Source organism: Rattus norvegicus, chromosome 19 (genome assembly GCF_021556685.1).
Source record: "Rattus norvegicus strain SHRSP/BbbUtx chromosome 19, alternate assembly SHRSP_T2T, whole genome shotgun sequence".
Lineage (NCBI taxonomy): Eukaryota > Metazoa > Chordata > Mammalia > Rodentia > Muridae > Rattus > Rattus norvegicus.
The window spans coordinates 38,926,060-38,942,687 of NC_141552.1; the positions used below are offsets into that span (position 1 = coordinate 38,926,060).

The 16,628-nt window shown below is 48.3% G+C and overlaps 1 protein-coding gene across 9 annotated transcripts in view; it reads right to left on the reverse strand.

Annotated features, from left to right (window-relative positions):
- Cacna1a (calcium voltage-gated channel subunit alpha1 A) overlaps positions 1–16,241 on the reverse strand; it is a 297,093-nt gene extending 280,852 nt beyond the window's left edge. For all 9 annotated transcript variants that reach the window (XM_087593877.1, XM_087593876.1, XM_087593875.1 and 6 more), the window contains exon 1: positions 16,159–16,241. The gene's annotated coding sequence lies outside the window, so the exon portion shown is untranslated. The remainder of the gene's footprint in view (positions 1–16,158) is intronic.
- Between the last annotated feature and the right edge of the window lie 387 nt (positions 16,242–16,628).

Consider the following 16,628-nt stretch of genomic DNA (forward strand, 5'->3'; position numbering starts at 1 on the left):
TCTAGTCTGCCTGTTTCTCCCTCCCCAGCAGTGTGATTCTAGTTTGTACCTATGTCTGGCCTCTGTCCTGTCATCCCCTGTACCCCCCTTCCCACACCCTGAACACACACAACCTAGGGATTGAACTCTGGTCCAATCTACTAAATTATCCCCCACACACCCTTTATCTTCTTATTGTTGTTATTTAAATCTTGTGTGTGTGTGTGTCTGTGTCTGTGTGTGTGTGGTGTGTGTGTGAGTGAGTGAGTGTGTGTCTGTGTGATTGTGTGTGTGAGTGTGTGAGTGTGTGGTGTGTGTGATTGTGTCTGTGAGTGTGTGTGAGTGTATGAGTGTGTGTGTGATTGTGTGAGTGTGTGAGTGTGTGTGAGTGAGTGTGTGATTGTGTGTGTGATTGTGTCTGTGAGTGTGTGTGAGTGTACGTGTGAGTGTGTGTATGCTTGTGTGTGAGTGTGTGTGAGTGTGTGTGAGTGTGTGTGAGAGTGTGTGTGTGTGTGTGTGTGTGTGTGTGTGTGTGTGTGTGTGTGTGTGTGTATGGATGCGCCAGGAGCCATATGTACAGGTCAGAGGACAACCTTGTAGGAATCCTTCTCTCCTTCCATCGTTGGGTCCCAGACACTGAACTCAGGCTATCAGGCTTAGTAGCAGTGGCCTTCACCCACTGAGCCATTCTATACATTTCAAATTTTGCTTAGTGTTTTATGTGCTTGAGTCTTTTTCCATGCAGCCTGTGCATCGTCTGCGTACAATGCCCTTGGAAGGAAGAGGATGGTGCTGGATCCCCTGAGATGGGATCCTGTCGGTTGTTAACCACTATGTGGGTGTCGTGTGAACCCCAGTCCCCTGCAGGAGCAGCCAGAACCTTTAGCCCCTGAGTCATTTCTCCAGCCCTACTTTACTATATTTGGGGGCAGCCAGACGTGAGCCTGCCAAGGCTAGGCTGAAACACACAATCTTCCACCCGAGCCTGAACAGTGCTCCACATCTGCACCACCATGGCAGCTCTTCGATCTGTTACCTATTCTTCTGTTTTACTTTATTTATTTGCAATACAGAGGTGGAGCCAGAGCACACCATGCAAGGGCTCTACTCCCAGCTCTTTTTCACTCTTTGTTTTGCCAAGTTTGTCGTGGAACTTACTCTTATAGCCCAGGCTAGCCCAAACTTGTGATCCTCATGCCTAAGCCTCTTGAGTAGCTGGAATGACAGATAGGTCTGTACTTTCAGGCCAGCTTTTTTATTTATTTTCTTACAATAACACAATAGCACAGGTCTTGGGGCATGATGGGAGGTTCTGACGTTGCACACACCTGGTGTCCCTCTATTCCCTGAAGTGGCAAACCAATCAACTGCTAAGGACACAATTTCTTGGAATGGAGCACCCTCAGTCTTCTCCAGCCACTTGACGGGCACAGCACTTTAAGACTGAGGAGAAGGGAAGCAAGGTGGCTGACACGTGCAAGCCCAGCATTCAGGTAGCTGAGGCAGGAGAATGGACAGCTGGATGCTATTTGGTTTGCACAGAAAGGCTCGGTGTGAACATATATGTCGTTTTCATTTACAGTGCTTCAGCAGCTAATTGGAAAGAGGACTCTCCCGCTCTCACACGTGTTAGATGGAGTCTCAAGGCCAAGGGGAACTCAGTATCTTTACGGTTGCTCGATCATTCCCTCCACAAACACTGAGTGAGCACCTGGTGTGGAAGCAGCTCTGTGTTGGGTGCTCAGGATGCTGCCATAAATAAGCACATAAATGTCCCTACCCACGTAAGCAGGACATCCTGGTGAGAGAGGGACAGAATAAACCGGGACGCTCTGTGGAGATCAGGATCAAGAGAGCCACGGGGAGACGGAGCGTATTCAGGCTGCTGTCAGGAAGGCCGGCTGGCACCCAGGGTCACCTGAGACCCCAAATCCTACAGAGGCTAGGTCCCCTAAGGGAATAAGGAACATGGTCTTACAAAGTCCAAAGATTCTCTAGGTGACCTAGGACACGGCAGGAACACTGTGAATGTGACTGGCACACTCCATTGTTTAGGAATATTGACAAGAAAAATCACACATGCGTGTTCAGTACAGACTCAGCCAGGGGAATTGGGAGCTCTTCTCTGCCCACAAGGGCCTCTGTGTGGCCTGGCCTGTGCTGAAGCTACTGGTCCTTCCACACCGTGAGCGCAGAGCACCAGCAGGCAAAGGGAAGGTGTTGTTTAAGACACATCTTACTCTGTAGCCCCGCTCACAGTGACCTGAGCCTGGGCTACAGATGCGTGCTGCCTTACCTGGCTTTATACGGGGTTGGCATAAAGGGTTTGTTATAGCATTATAAAGTTTTATCAGGCCTTGTGCATGCTAGACAAGTACTGTATCAAACTGGGATACACCCCAGCTCACAAACGACCTATTTAACAGGTCCTTTCTCCAAATACTTGAAGGTACTTGGGATTACCCTTGAACATAATAATTTCACGCAGTATTCAACTTAGTCTTTAGTGAACAGTTTAGTGAATAGTGTGATAGGTTGGGTGAGCCAGTTACGTGTTAAATAGAGCCCAGAGAAGGCCACTGTGGAGGGGACCTCCAAGCAGGGGCCTGAAGCTGATGCGGAAATCATACGGTATTTGAAGGAAGAGCTTTCCGGCCACCTGGAAGAGCACAAGCAAAGGCCTTGAGACAGGACTGTGTGGGGCTTGCTCAAAGGCCAAGCAGGAGGCCCAGGAGAGCACGACTGAGCAAAAAGGGGAGCAGAGAACATGAGCAGATCCTACAGGGTGTCGAGGACCACAGGGAGGACTTCTCTTAGTTCTCAGGTCACATGGTACTTGCAGTTTGGAATCCACCCCCTTCTCATGGCATCTTTTCAAGCCCAGAGTTCCCAGAATCAACTGGCAACTTGGCACAAGTGAATGCAATGAGAAAGTTTCTCACACAAACACAAGCAACTCCGACATTCATGACTTTTCTGAACATATAAACCCAGAGAACGAAGTAGCCCGATCTCAAGGTTCCCTACTGCGGGAAGCCAGGTCTCACTACTTCCTGTTGCGCACTTTTTCAAGCTCTGTAAATAGCATGACCAGTGTAGAAACCCTCCACTCTCTTTCCCAATCCTGGAACTTGTGGGGTTTAATAGATCCATCCTTCCTGTGCCTTTAGGCTTATGCTCCTGGCCCTGCAACCTTCCTCAACACTGAGCATCTCTGAAGGCTTTTGTGTTTGAGCCAAATACTTTCCTACTGTCCTTAAAAAAAAGAGTACCACTCTTTTAAGAAATGCCAGCTGTTTTGCAGACATGTAACTGAGCACAGGTAACGGGAGGCATAGATCTCAGGGTCACTGACCCTTCACTGTGATATTCCAGTCCACTGACAGAATGGTCTGTCCCTTCTAACTAACCTTCCTGACCCATACAGAAGAGACTCCCACAGGTGTAGTGTGCTGTGAAGTATTGATCTCTTCCTGAGCTAAACAGAAAAGAGCAGGAGGGAGGGGTCATGGCTCAGTAGTAGAGGGCCTCTCTCATTTCCCCCATTGAGAGGCTAGAGACATGGCTCAAAGGTAGAGCCCTTACCTAGCACACGAAAGATTCTGTCTCCAGCAAAAAGGGTAGGGAAAGGAGTGGGTGGTGGATAAACCGAACATTCCTAGGAACAAGCACACCTTAGGAAAATCACCAGGCAACTTGCAAGCCCTCATTTGGCTTCCGGACCCTTCTTCAGTAGGAAGGAGACATGATAAACCCGGAAGGCTATACAACCATCCCATCGTTACCCAGGACATAACCACGAGCTGTAAAGGGACCTGCAGACTCTCAAAGGACCGTGATACAAATGCTGTCCCTCAGTGTCCCCAGGAGAGTGCTCCCAGAACCCACACTGACCCCACTGCCCAGGCGCTCATGTTCTTTTTACAAAGCCCTCTCTTGTCCTCCTGCAGTCTGTCATCAGCAGCTGCATGTAGCAGATAGCTTGCATTCTGACATCAATGGCGTGCCAACAGCTGCTAATGTGTACTGTTCAGGGCAGAGTAAAGAAGACAAAGTGTGTCCAGGTACCATTTAAATATAAACGAGTGATGTCGGGAGAGCCCGCACAGTGGTTACCCATGTCCAGTGTGGCTGCCTGTAACTCCAGCTCCAGGTCCTCCTCTAAACTCAGCAGATGCCTGCATTCACATATGCACATGCCTACCAGCTCGCTCACGCTCTCTCTCTCTCTCTCTCTCTCTCTCTCTCTCTCACTCACACACACACGGCACAACACACGCACGCACACACGCATGCACGCACACACACACATACATACACACACACCACACACATACCACACCACACACACACACACACCACACACAATACACCACACACACACACCACACACCACACACCCCACATACACACCACACACACACACACACACCACACACCACACACCCCACACACACCACACATACACACACACCACATACTACACCACATACACACACACACCACACACACACACCACACACACTACACCACACACACACACCACATACACACACACCCCACACCACACACACACACACACCACACACCACACACCACACACCACACACACACACCACACACACACATACACACACCACATACTACATCACATACACACACACACCACACCATACACACCCCACACACACACCACACACACACATACCACACCACACACACACATACACACACACCACATACTACATCACATACACACACACACACCACACCATACACACCACACACACACATACACACACCACATACTACATCACATACACACACACACCACACCATACACACCCCACACACACACCACACACACACATACCACACCACACACACACATACACACACACCACATACTACACCACATACACACACACACACCACACCATACACACCACACACACACCACCCCCCTACACACACACACCACATAAAGTAATAAAATGAATCTGTAAATAATAAACAAATCTGAAAAAGAGGTCTCATACAGCCCAAGCTAGCCTTGAGTCCACTATTAGTCAAAATGACAACAATTTCCTGATCCTGCTGCCTTCAGACTCCCAGACACCTGGTTGGTGTCGTGCTACAGTCGAACCCAGCATTCTGCCACTGAACCATATCCCAACCTTTTAAAAAGTTTTGGTCCGTTGATTGGCTGGTTCCAAAGACATGGACGCTGTCAGCAGAGAGGGCGGGCAGGGTGCAGAGTACTGAACCATAAGGGTGATCTGGCTCTGGAGACGGCAGTGACCTTGAGCTATGAAGAATGCTGGGCAGACCCTGGAGTTTGAGATTTGTGCAAGCGGGAGTAAGGCACCTTCGGGGTCGGGGAAAGGCTGTTCCAGAAAGGTCAACTGGGCGCCCCACCCCATGAGCTGCTCAACAGCTGTCCTGTGTACACACAGGAGACAAACAACTGCTGGCCACCAGCAGGTACTCCCTAACTGTCCAGGAGCCTGCAGACCTGGCAAGCAGGTGTGCCAATCTCACCAACTGTGTTTGTCCAACAGAAAGAGACAAAGCACATGGATGTCCCTCACCTGGGGACAATAAGAAGGGAATAAAGTGACGGCCATACAGTGTGGGTGTGACAGCCTCACAGGACAGACTCGATGTGCCAGGCATCATGTCACCTCTCCGTATGACATGGAGGCTCATGCCTGAGATGGGACTGATGGCCTGTGCTGAGGCTGGACCACCTGTGTTGCTATACCAATCAGATGGCTCCTGAAGATTTGCTTAAGCCTGACACCTATTGGAGATTCTCAAGGAGAAAGGCCACAGCTAGGGCCACTTCTGTGGCCTCTTCTTTCCCATATGCACAGGGTCTCATGTCCTTCACCTCTGGGTGGGGGAGGGGACCAGACACTGACTGACACTTGTTTGGAAATGTGTGACGCTCCTGGAAGGAGGTGGAAAAGCCAAAGGATCCACACAAGAAGTAAGAAGGGCTGGTTGGAGCAAGAGCGCCACCACGGTGCTCAGGGTGTCGCTGCAGCCCCGCAGAGTAAATGGTCTACACCTCTTTGTCTTGTCTTTTCTCCTCTCTCACCCCATCCCTCTCCCTGCAAGCGAAGGTTCCATGCCAACTTACAGATGCTCCTGTGTAGCTGCTAATACGACAAATGCTAATTAAGTTCCCCAAAGCTCACACTAGTGTCTGTGTGTAAGACTCTGAGGGACCCTGTCCCCACTTGGTTCTGATTGGTAAATAAAGATGCCGGCAGCCAATGGCTGGGCGGGACAGACGTGAGACTTAAGCGTTTACCAAAAGTGAGCTGCCAAGCCTGAAGACAGTGCAGAACAGAGAGACATGGCAACCCTGTGAAGGAACCAGAGGAGAGTGATCCAAGAGGGTGTCCTGACTGGGTCCAGAGCAGCCAAGACAGAATATAGGATTTAGTAAGTAATAACTCAGGATTATCAGCTAGAGGTAGATTAACCGCATGGAGGTTAGGAAGTGGCCCAGTCATTGAGCTGATTAAGGCATATCAAAATATAAAGGCTGTGTGCGTGTGTGTGTGTGTTAAGTTATTGATATTGATACAATCAAAGATATATTCATTTCTATCAGTTCTATTCCTTTAGAGAACCCTGACTAAGGCAACATGGGTGTTCTTTAAAGAGAGCATCTACTGAGATGGGGAAACAGCTCGGTGGTGAGAGCACCTGCTGCCCAAGCAAATGGACCTGAGTTCAAATCCCCATCACTCACTTGACTAAAAGATGAGGGTGTGAATGAATGCCTATGAACCCAGCACTGTGGGGAGACACAGGAGGATCTCTGGGGCTTCTGGCTTCCATCACAGCTCTAGGCTCGGTGAGAGACCCTGTCTCTAAGGAGTAACATGGAAAGCAATAGAGCAGAATGCCCAAGATCCCCCATAACTTCTGCATGTACATGCACTATACACGGAAACATATGCACACATGCACCACACACAACACACATATACCACACATATATAAGTCATACATATATACACATATACAAAACATATATATGTATATACAACACACACAGCACATATATATTCACAAACCCATATATGGTCATAACACAAACACATATATGCATGTATCACATACATATGTACATATACGATACACATAAAACACACACATGCACATATATCCTATATACCCTACATACAACATACATATGTACATATACCACACACAACCCATGCACGCACATAGAACACATGTGTACACACAACACAAATGAGTGTACATGTTTGGGTGTACATATGTGTGGGCATGCTGTGATATGCATGGAGACCAGAGGACAACTAGAAGGAGAGGGTTTTCTCCTTCCACCGTGTGGCTTCCAAGCATCAAACTCATCATCGGCCTTGGTGGACTTGTAAAGACTCTGCCATCACACAGGGCCCACTTACTTGGTTTCAGATATAGACTCACAAGTTTTCTAATGTGTAGAAACACTTAACAAGTGCTCAAAAAAATGTGTACCTGTCCTTGTGTGCACACCCAAGTCGTGTGTGTGTGTGTTTATGAGAGAGAGAGAGAGAGATTGAGAGAGAGAGAATGAGAGACAGAGAGAGAATGAGAGAAAGAGAGAGAGAGAGTTCCTAAACACAAATACCCAAATACCAGAGGAGGCCCTGGGGTAACCTGGTGTTTCATTCTTGCCTATTCCCTGGGGACAGAATCTCCCACCATCTTCCTGTCTCTAACCCACCACAGCACTGTAGTCACGTGCCACAGCTGGCATTTTATATGGGTGCTGGGGATCTGAACTTAGGTCCTTGTGGTTGCATAGTTGGGGCATCTTGGGCACTGTAAAACTCGTGCCCAGGCAAGCATAAGGCAAGGTGGAAGGGGAAAAATCTAATGAAATCGGGGTCAATACACACTCATGGCTGGGGCATAGGTCCCATGAGGACAGAGCTAAACAAACTGCCAGGCCAGATGGCCAAGGTTGACTGCCGAGCTGAGGCCAGCAGGCATCAGCTGAAGTGTGTGCCCCAGTGAGGAGAAGGCTGATCACAGCTGGTGCACTTTCCATCCATGTACCTGTCACCTGATAGATGTGTGATTATAGTGCTAGGACAGATGGGGACATGGGTAACCCCACCACATGGACATGGACTGAAGGAAAGAGAGAGGATGGAGACCCCAGGCTGCTTATGACGTCTGAGTCCCTGTATCCAGCCCAGCTTTGCTTTTCCTCCTCCCCACCCATCCACCCAGCAGCAACACATATTGAGCACCTGCTGTATACTGGGCTAAAGCTATCACCTTATTCTCCTACCTGGCATAAATCAACCCCCATTTCCCTGAATGTCCTCTCTTCTCTTCACCTCTACATCTAGCTCAAGATGTGCTGTTTCCTGTGCTATAGCTACCAACTTCCTGTGTGGGGGCAGAGGTTCTCAGCTTCTATATCTCCCATTCTGTGCCTCATCTAAGCACAGAAGCGAGGCCAGCCATGGGGTATGTGTCAGAGGCAATGAAGAGACACACACCTGGGATAACCTTAGCTGAGGGTGGGCAGGAGCAAACAGCAATCCCCTCCTTCAAAACCACTGTGCCTGGGCCACTTGCCAGGCTCTCACTGCCTGCTGTGTGTCCTTGGTAAGTCGCATCTCTGAGCCGGTTTTCTTATTCATAAAGTAGACACCACAGCACGTACTTCATAGAGTCACATGTAAGGGTGAACTACAGTTACCTGCACCAGAACATTCTACCAAGCATGATTAAAAATGGTCCTTTTAAAATGGCATCTGAGGGGTTGGGGATTTAGCTCAGCGGTAGAGCACTTGCCTAGCAAGCGCAAGGCCCTGGGTTCGGTCCCCAGCTCCGAAAAAAAAATGGCATCTGAGGCTCAGTGGGTAAAATACTTGCTACACAACATGAAGAACAGAATTCAGATCCCCACATAGTCACATGAAAGCTACGAGCATGTGGTGGCTGCACGAAACCCCAGCCCTGAGAGGTGGAGAAATGGAGACAATGAGCAAGCTGACCGATCAGATCCAGACTCAGTGAGGAAGCAAGTAAGCGAGAGCCTCCACATACATACAAACACATGTGACCTGCACCTACACATGCCAAGACATGACCAAGCATGCACACATGCATTCACACCACACACATACTCTATATGATAGATGATAGATTGATAGGTAGATACATAGATGCATAGATAGATACATAGATACATAGATAGATAGATAGATACATACATACATACATACATACATACTTAGATACATAGATAGATAGATAGATACATAGATACATACATAAACAAATACATACATACATAAATAGATACTTAGATACATAGAAACATACATACATAAATAGATACTTAGATACATAGATACATACATACATAAATAGATACTTAGATACATAGATAGATACATAGATAGATACATACATACATACATAAATAGATAAATACATACATACATAAGTAGATACTTAGATACATAGATAGATAGATAGATAGATAGATGCATAGATAGATACATACATAGATAGATACATAGATACATACAAACAGATTCATAGATAGATAGATAGATAGATAGATAGATAGATAGATAGATAGATAGATAGATAGATTAGATGAGGAGATGAGATGAGATGAGATGAGATCATTTTAAGTTGCATTTGGGGACTGGGGAGATAGACCAGTAGGTAAGTACCTGCCAGGCAGCCATGAGAACCGGGATTCCATGTACCCACAGAAAGCCAAGCATGGTGGCACAGATTTGCAACACCAAAGATCTGGTGAGTTGGAGGCGGGAGAATCCCTGAAGGTCACTGGCCGGCCAGCCTGGACGAATGGGAAAGCCCTGATCGCAATGACAGACTGTCCCACAAAGCCAGGTGATGTTGTCTCAGAAAGGTTGATGTCTGTCCTCTATACACATACACGAATTGTCAGAAAGCCAGGCACAGTGGCTCACACCTATAAGCCCAACACTAGGCTGAAGCAGACCAACCTGTCTGCCGAGTCAAATATGTCTTCCCCAGCCTCCAGGCAGTTGCTCCCCGTTACTCTGGGCAGCAGTGGGAGGCACTTTTGCCAATAGCACATCTTTCAGGTTCCTTCTGCTGGATATGTGCTTGTGATTCCTCTGTGCTTAGCATCAGCAGGTGTATCCTGGCCTTCCTCACTCACCCTGCCCCTTTGGCTAGATGGCATGGCATCTCAGTGTGTCACTGAAGTATTAATTGGTCAGCACGTTAATTTGTTAGAGTAGCATGATGACTGGTGCCTCCCTTATTGAACAAATATTTTTATATTATTAATCTTAAGATAGAGACTTCATGTGTAGACCAAGCTGGTCTTGAATTCACAACTATGTGCCTGTCTCTGCCTCCCAAGATCTATGAGTAAAGGTATGTAGTACAGAGCCCAGTCTTGAACAAATATTTATTGACTGCTACAGTGGTTTGGATCTAAGTCAGCTCCAAAGGGTCGTGTGTTGCAGGATTGGGCCCCAGTGCAGCTGTGAGCAGAGCTGGGCTTCAGGGTAAGTACATTGTGAGGCTATGACATCATTGGTGGGTGGAGGGGTGGAAACTTGAGGAGGTGAGGTCTGGTGTAGGAAGTCAGGTCACTGTGGCTGCATTACTGAAGGGGTTATCAGAACCCCACTCCTTTCCCTTCTTGTCTGTCTTTTCTCTCAGCTGCCCAAAGTTAGGAGCACTTTAAACAAATTGAGTCTGGGCCTGAAGAAAGCTTGAAGGGGCTGGGAGATGACTCGGTCAATAAAATACTGTGTATACAAGCATAAGAACCTGAGTTCAATCCCCAGACCTCTAGGTAAAAGCCAGACTTGGGGGCTGGAAAGATGGCTCAGTGCACGCTGCTCTTGCAGAGTTTAGTTCCCAGCACCTACACCCAGCAGGTCACAACCACCAGTTACTTCAGCTCCAGAAGATCCAATACCCTCCTCAGGCACTGTACCCGTGTGCACACCCCCGCCCCAATACACACATATACTCATAATTAAAACAAACAAAATCAAGCCTTAGATGATGTAGAGAACCCATGTTCAATTTCTATCACCCATGTGGCTCACAGCTCTTTGTAACTCAAGTTCCAGGGGGTCCAACTCCCTCTTCTGGCCTCTATTGACAGCAGGCATCACAGGGTGCACAGGCTTAAATTCAAGCAGAACACTCATCTACATTTAAAAAAAAACTTTAAAAAATGAAGATAGGAAAAAAAGAAAGAGAAAGCGAGGGGAAGAAAAATGAGAGGAAAGGAAGGAGGAAGAAAGAAAGAAAGGAAGGAAGGAAGGAAGGAAGGAAGGAAGGAAGGAAGGAAGGAAGAGGGAGAGAGAGAAGTGGGTGTGTAGGCACAGCTGTAGCCAGGGAGTTGAGAAACAGAGGCAGGGGAATGGCCATCTGGCCAACCTAGCCCACACACTACAACCCATGAAAGGCCCTGCCTCGAACATCAGGTGGCTGGGATAAGGGCTCCGGAGGCCCCACCGATAGCTGAAGAGCGGCTCGAAGTTTATGGCTGCTGGGGAGCTTTCTCCTGGGGTATGGGCCCCAGTAGGATGTCCGTGCTCTAGTGTATGGCCCTACGGTTCCATACTTGTGGGCAGTCGTAATTGGGGTTTTTACATTGTTGTTTCTTTGTTTTATTTGAGACAAGGTCTTACCATGCAGCCCAAAACTCACTACGTAAACCAGGTTAGCCTTGAACCTATAGAGATTTGCCTGACTTTGCCTCTTGAGGGCTGGGATTAAAGTCACGCACAACAGTTCCTGGAGATACACACACACACACACACACACACACACACACACACACTCTAAAGCAGGGAGAAGCATGTGTTTGAAGGCAGAGAGGAAGAAGTGAGTGTGGAGAGAATGAAGGAACAGTATATAAGGCTGGTGAGATGGCTCAATGAATAAAGCCACTTGCTACCAAAATGATAACTTGAACTCCATCTCCAAAAGACATATGGTGGAAGGAGAGAACTGGCTTCCGTAAGTTGACCTCTGACCTCCGAAAACACACGGTAGCTTACATGTAAGTGTGTGTGCATGGCATGTGAGTGTATGTGCATGAGTAGATGCAGATGTCACACAAGATAAAGATAAATACAAAAAATTAAAAAAATATGCTGTATATATGAAAAAAGTCAAAAGAATACACTTAAAATATTTTTTAACAAGGTGTTTGGCTTCCAAAGAAAAGCTGCATTTGATACTGGGTTTGACACATACATGCACACACATGCATGTAAACACAAACAGATGAATTAGGAGTGTGCATAATATAGTTACCCCTCCTTTTTTTGTTGTTGTTTTATTGAGACAGTATCTCGTGTAGCCCAGGCTGCCCTTGTAGCTAATGTTTGTAGCTTCAACTTTTAATCATCCTGCTTCTGTCTCCAAAGTGTGAGGATTGCAGACATGTACCACTGTGCGGGAGTCAGAACCAAGTCCTGTTTCTAATGTCCAGACAGGTCTATGTAGGGCTAGGGACAGTAATGGGAAAAGGGGGTAGGGGGAGGTGAGTTGTGTGGTACCTGAGAGCATCTTCCATCCTGCCCTGGCTTCATTTCTGTTGCTAAGACAAAAGCAACTTAAAAAACAAAGGGTTGTTTCTGCATTACAGTTTAGGACCAGTTCAGCACAGCAGGGAAATCAAGGCAGAAGCTTGAAGCAGCCAGTCACATCCACAGTCCAGAGAGAGCAACTGCCCACTCCTGCTCAGCACCCTGTCTAAACATATACAGTCAGGATCCCCTGCCTAGGGAATAATGCCGCCCGCAGTGGGCTGGGTTTTCCCACATCAATTAATGTAATCAAGACACCCCCCCCCAACATGCTTACAGGCCAACCTGATTTGGATCCTTCACTGAGACTTTTCCCAGGTGATTCTAGATCATAAGTTGAAAACTAGTTCTAACCATCACAAGCTCCGTTTGGGTGTGTGATCAACCCAATTGTTAAATGCATTTAAGAAGGAATCCATCAGAAATGAGAGGAGACAGACACAAAGGCCACTCACTACGGGGTTCCATGCATGGAAACAGAAGGCACATGACTCCTAGGACCAAGGTCACACAGTGGCTGCTGCTCCGGCTGGGTGAGGGAGGTGACCCGAGGGTCTATGCTTCTTATCCGGAATGATGGGAAATGACCATGTAGGGTGGCGGTCGCACTGCCTCATAGGTATACAAATACTGCAACCAGTTTTAAGAAGAAATCAAGCCAGATCTAGTGGCTCCAACGAAGGAAGGAAGGAAGGAAGGAAGGAAGGAAGGAAGGAAGGAAGGAAAGAGGAAGGGAAGGAGGGAGGGAGGGAGGGAGGGAAGGAAGGAAGGAGGAAGGGCATTGGAACCCGATCCACTGGTAAAATGCTCACTGTGCTGACATGACGCGTGCCTCTGATTCCTCATTCTATTCGAAATATGCATAGTGGCACACAGCAGTAACCCAGCCAGGGATGACAGGGACACCTGTGTCCCTCCAACTCAATGGCCACAGCCTGGCAAACCCTCTAAGCCCCAGGAACGAGATGGAGAGTGATTGAGGAAGACCCTGGCCTCCACATACATGGGCACACATGTGCACATGCACCTTCATACATTTGCACACACCAACAGGTACACGCACGAAGTCATGCACCACATAGACAGAAGGAAGGGGAGGGAAGCCGCGTGTCTTCCTGAGAGGAGACCGTAAAGCAGCCTGTATCATGGAGTTAGGTTGTTTCTGTCAAGCCTCCCAGCTCCATCCTCAGCAAAAGACCCTGACGCATAGGTAGATGGTCAGTCTCACCCATGACTGTGAGGCCTCCGAGCTCGACTGTCCAGTGAGACACTCAGGATCTTAGCAATCTGGGGATGATTCTCATCCTGGGCTGGCAGGATCCAAGAATCCTCAAGAAACCCTGGCTTGACAACTCCTTCAACCTCCCTGCCTGGGCGGCTGTCCAAGGTCTGGCTTTCCAGGACAGTGTCTGGGGACTCAGGAGGGTGACTCCACCCACTGATTAAATCAACCCTTTCCTCCTTCAAGATGAACTTGACCTTGCCAGGGGGATCAGAATGAGTTGGCCCAGCAGCTCTAAGCTGTCTCATGCCGTGAAGACAGCCTGTATTGAAAGATCCCAGAATAGAACCTTCCTTCCTGACCCTTCCTAAGGGTCCTCAGAGCCTGTAGACTAACAATATTTAAAAAGTAGCCAGGAGTGCTAGCACGTGTCAATATTCTACCATTCAGGAGGTTGAAGGTCCAGACCAGCCTAGGCTACATGGAAACCCTGTCTCAGAGGGGGAAAAAAACAGTAATAAATAATAAAATAATAAACCCTATGCTAGAACCCAAAGTGACCGAGGTCTCAGAGGACACTACGTTGGTGGCCACTGCCCTCATCATTTCTTTCAATGTCAAATTCATTCTCTCCCTCCTGACCTTGAGGGCTGCTCATTGTGGGCTCTTTGGGAGAAGATGACATTGAATTAAACCCACCTTACGGGGAGGAAATGTGGCCCCTGCACAGGACGGCTTACGCACTTCTGCGGGTTCTTCTTGTATCTCAGCCAGCGTCTGGGAGGGGTGTGTCTCCCTGATCTGGGGGAGGGGTGTCTTCTTGTAGTCAGGAGGCAGAGTATTGGGGAGGGGAGGGGCTTGAGGCCATATAATGGGGGGGGGGAGTTGTAGCAGCTAAGCACACCTGAAGTATCTGCAAGTGACCTGAGATCACCCTAGAAATTCCGTGCATGGACATAAGGAGGCCATGTGAAGCCATCAGCTCTGAGCCAGATGGGGCTGCTGGTGGGGGTTATTCAGACGTGACTTTGGCCTAGACACAGGAACAGGGGGTGCAGGGAGGAGGCCTGTGCCGGCTGTTTCTGCTACCTCCAAGCTGCTGTGCTCCAGTTACATTTTGGTTTGGCTTCCTCTTGGGCCAGGTCTCAGGGACATCCCCCACCCTGCAACAAAGACTGGAGACTGCTGGGTAGCCCTGCACCCCAGTCCCACCGGCCTGGCCCAAGGTCCTTCAGGGGGTGTGCATGAGGCTGTCAGCATGGAGAGAGACTCAAAGGAGAGAAAAACTGACCGATAAAAAGAGAAAAGAAGAGAGAGGAGTTGGGGATAGAAAAGTGCGAGAAAGGGGAAAGAAAAAGACAAAAACAGGGGGGAGGATGGGGAGGGGAACACCCATAGAGAAGGGGAGTGGGAGGGGTTAGGGGGATGTTGGCCTGGAACCCGGGAAAGGGAATAACAATCAAAATGTAAATAAGAAATACCCAAGTTAATAAAGATGAGAAAAAAAAAGACAAAAACAGAGGAGAGGGAGAGAGAGACAGAAAAAGACAGAGAAAGGGGAGAAGACAGAGAGAGACGTAGAAAAGAGACAGAGACAGAGAAAGGAGAGAGAACGAGAGACAGACAGAGAAAGGAGAGAGACACAGAGACAGACAGAGACAGACAGAGAAAGGAGAGAGAAACACACACACACACACACACACACAGAGAGAGAGAGAGAGAGAGAGAGAGAGAGAGAGAGAGAGAGAGAGAGAGAGAGAGATCTTCATCTAAATCAATTCTCTCTAGGCTCTTCCAGGGCACAGGTCAAGCGGTGAAGGCAAGCATGAGACCTTGGCCCGGGACTCTCAGCAGCGCAGGAATACCCTGTGAGCAACGGGGCTGAGAAAAGCTGTCTGCTTGCTGGGCTTTAGACTGCTAGTTACTCCCAGAGCCCAGTCACGTGTCCCTGCAGGTGGCAAAGACATTGGTCGCCAGAGGCTACAAACCCAGAGCTGAGGGTAGTTAGAAGAAAACAAATTTGAGGGCTGGAGATGTGGCTGAATGACAGGCACTTTCCTAGTATGTGCAAGGTCCTGCCCCCCCCCCAAAAAAAACTACTTTAAAAAGAGAAATAAGACTACCCACTTACACACACTTTAAGAGAGACTCTCGAAAGAAAGACATGTTAGAGGTTTGCTTTTGTTTTGTTTTTCAAAGAATCAAGTAAATTTTGAGATCAACTCAAAAGAAAAATTATTTACAGAGAAAGGCAGAGAACTATTGGAATAAAAAAGAAAACTGAACTCCTTATGGAACGCCATGCCCTACTCTAGGCACTCCACTCTGCCGAGCTCTGCTCACCTGCATCGGATCTAGTGGGTGTTACAGCCAGTCCTCCCGGAGTCCCGAGGGTCCCTCCTGGTCAGCACCCGGGCTTGCAGCAGTGAGCGGTACACAGATCCATGGACTAGCCCGCCCTAGAAGTGCATAAAATGCGTGGGGCGCCAAGAGCTGCGCACCGAAGCCAGTGCGGACAGAACAGGGCAGCTGCTCCAGCTGTGGCTGAAGGAGGGGCGAGCTGCTGTGAAGCTCGGGGGAAGGTTGAACTGACCAAGCTCTCTGATCCTCTGCAGTTAAGTATCTCGTGCCATCCAACCAGGAGCTGAGAGCAAGCCTCCTCCGTTGCTCCTTGCAGGGAATCAGAAGATTTTTCTTGATTTTCTGTGTCTCTTAACTCGGCACAGTGACTTCGCAGTGCCGAGCAGAAAACTCTTGGGGGCGGGGCGCTTTGAGGGTGGCGCTCAAGGTACCACTCTGCTCCACCTGATCCT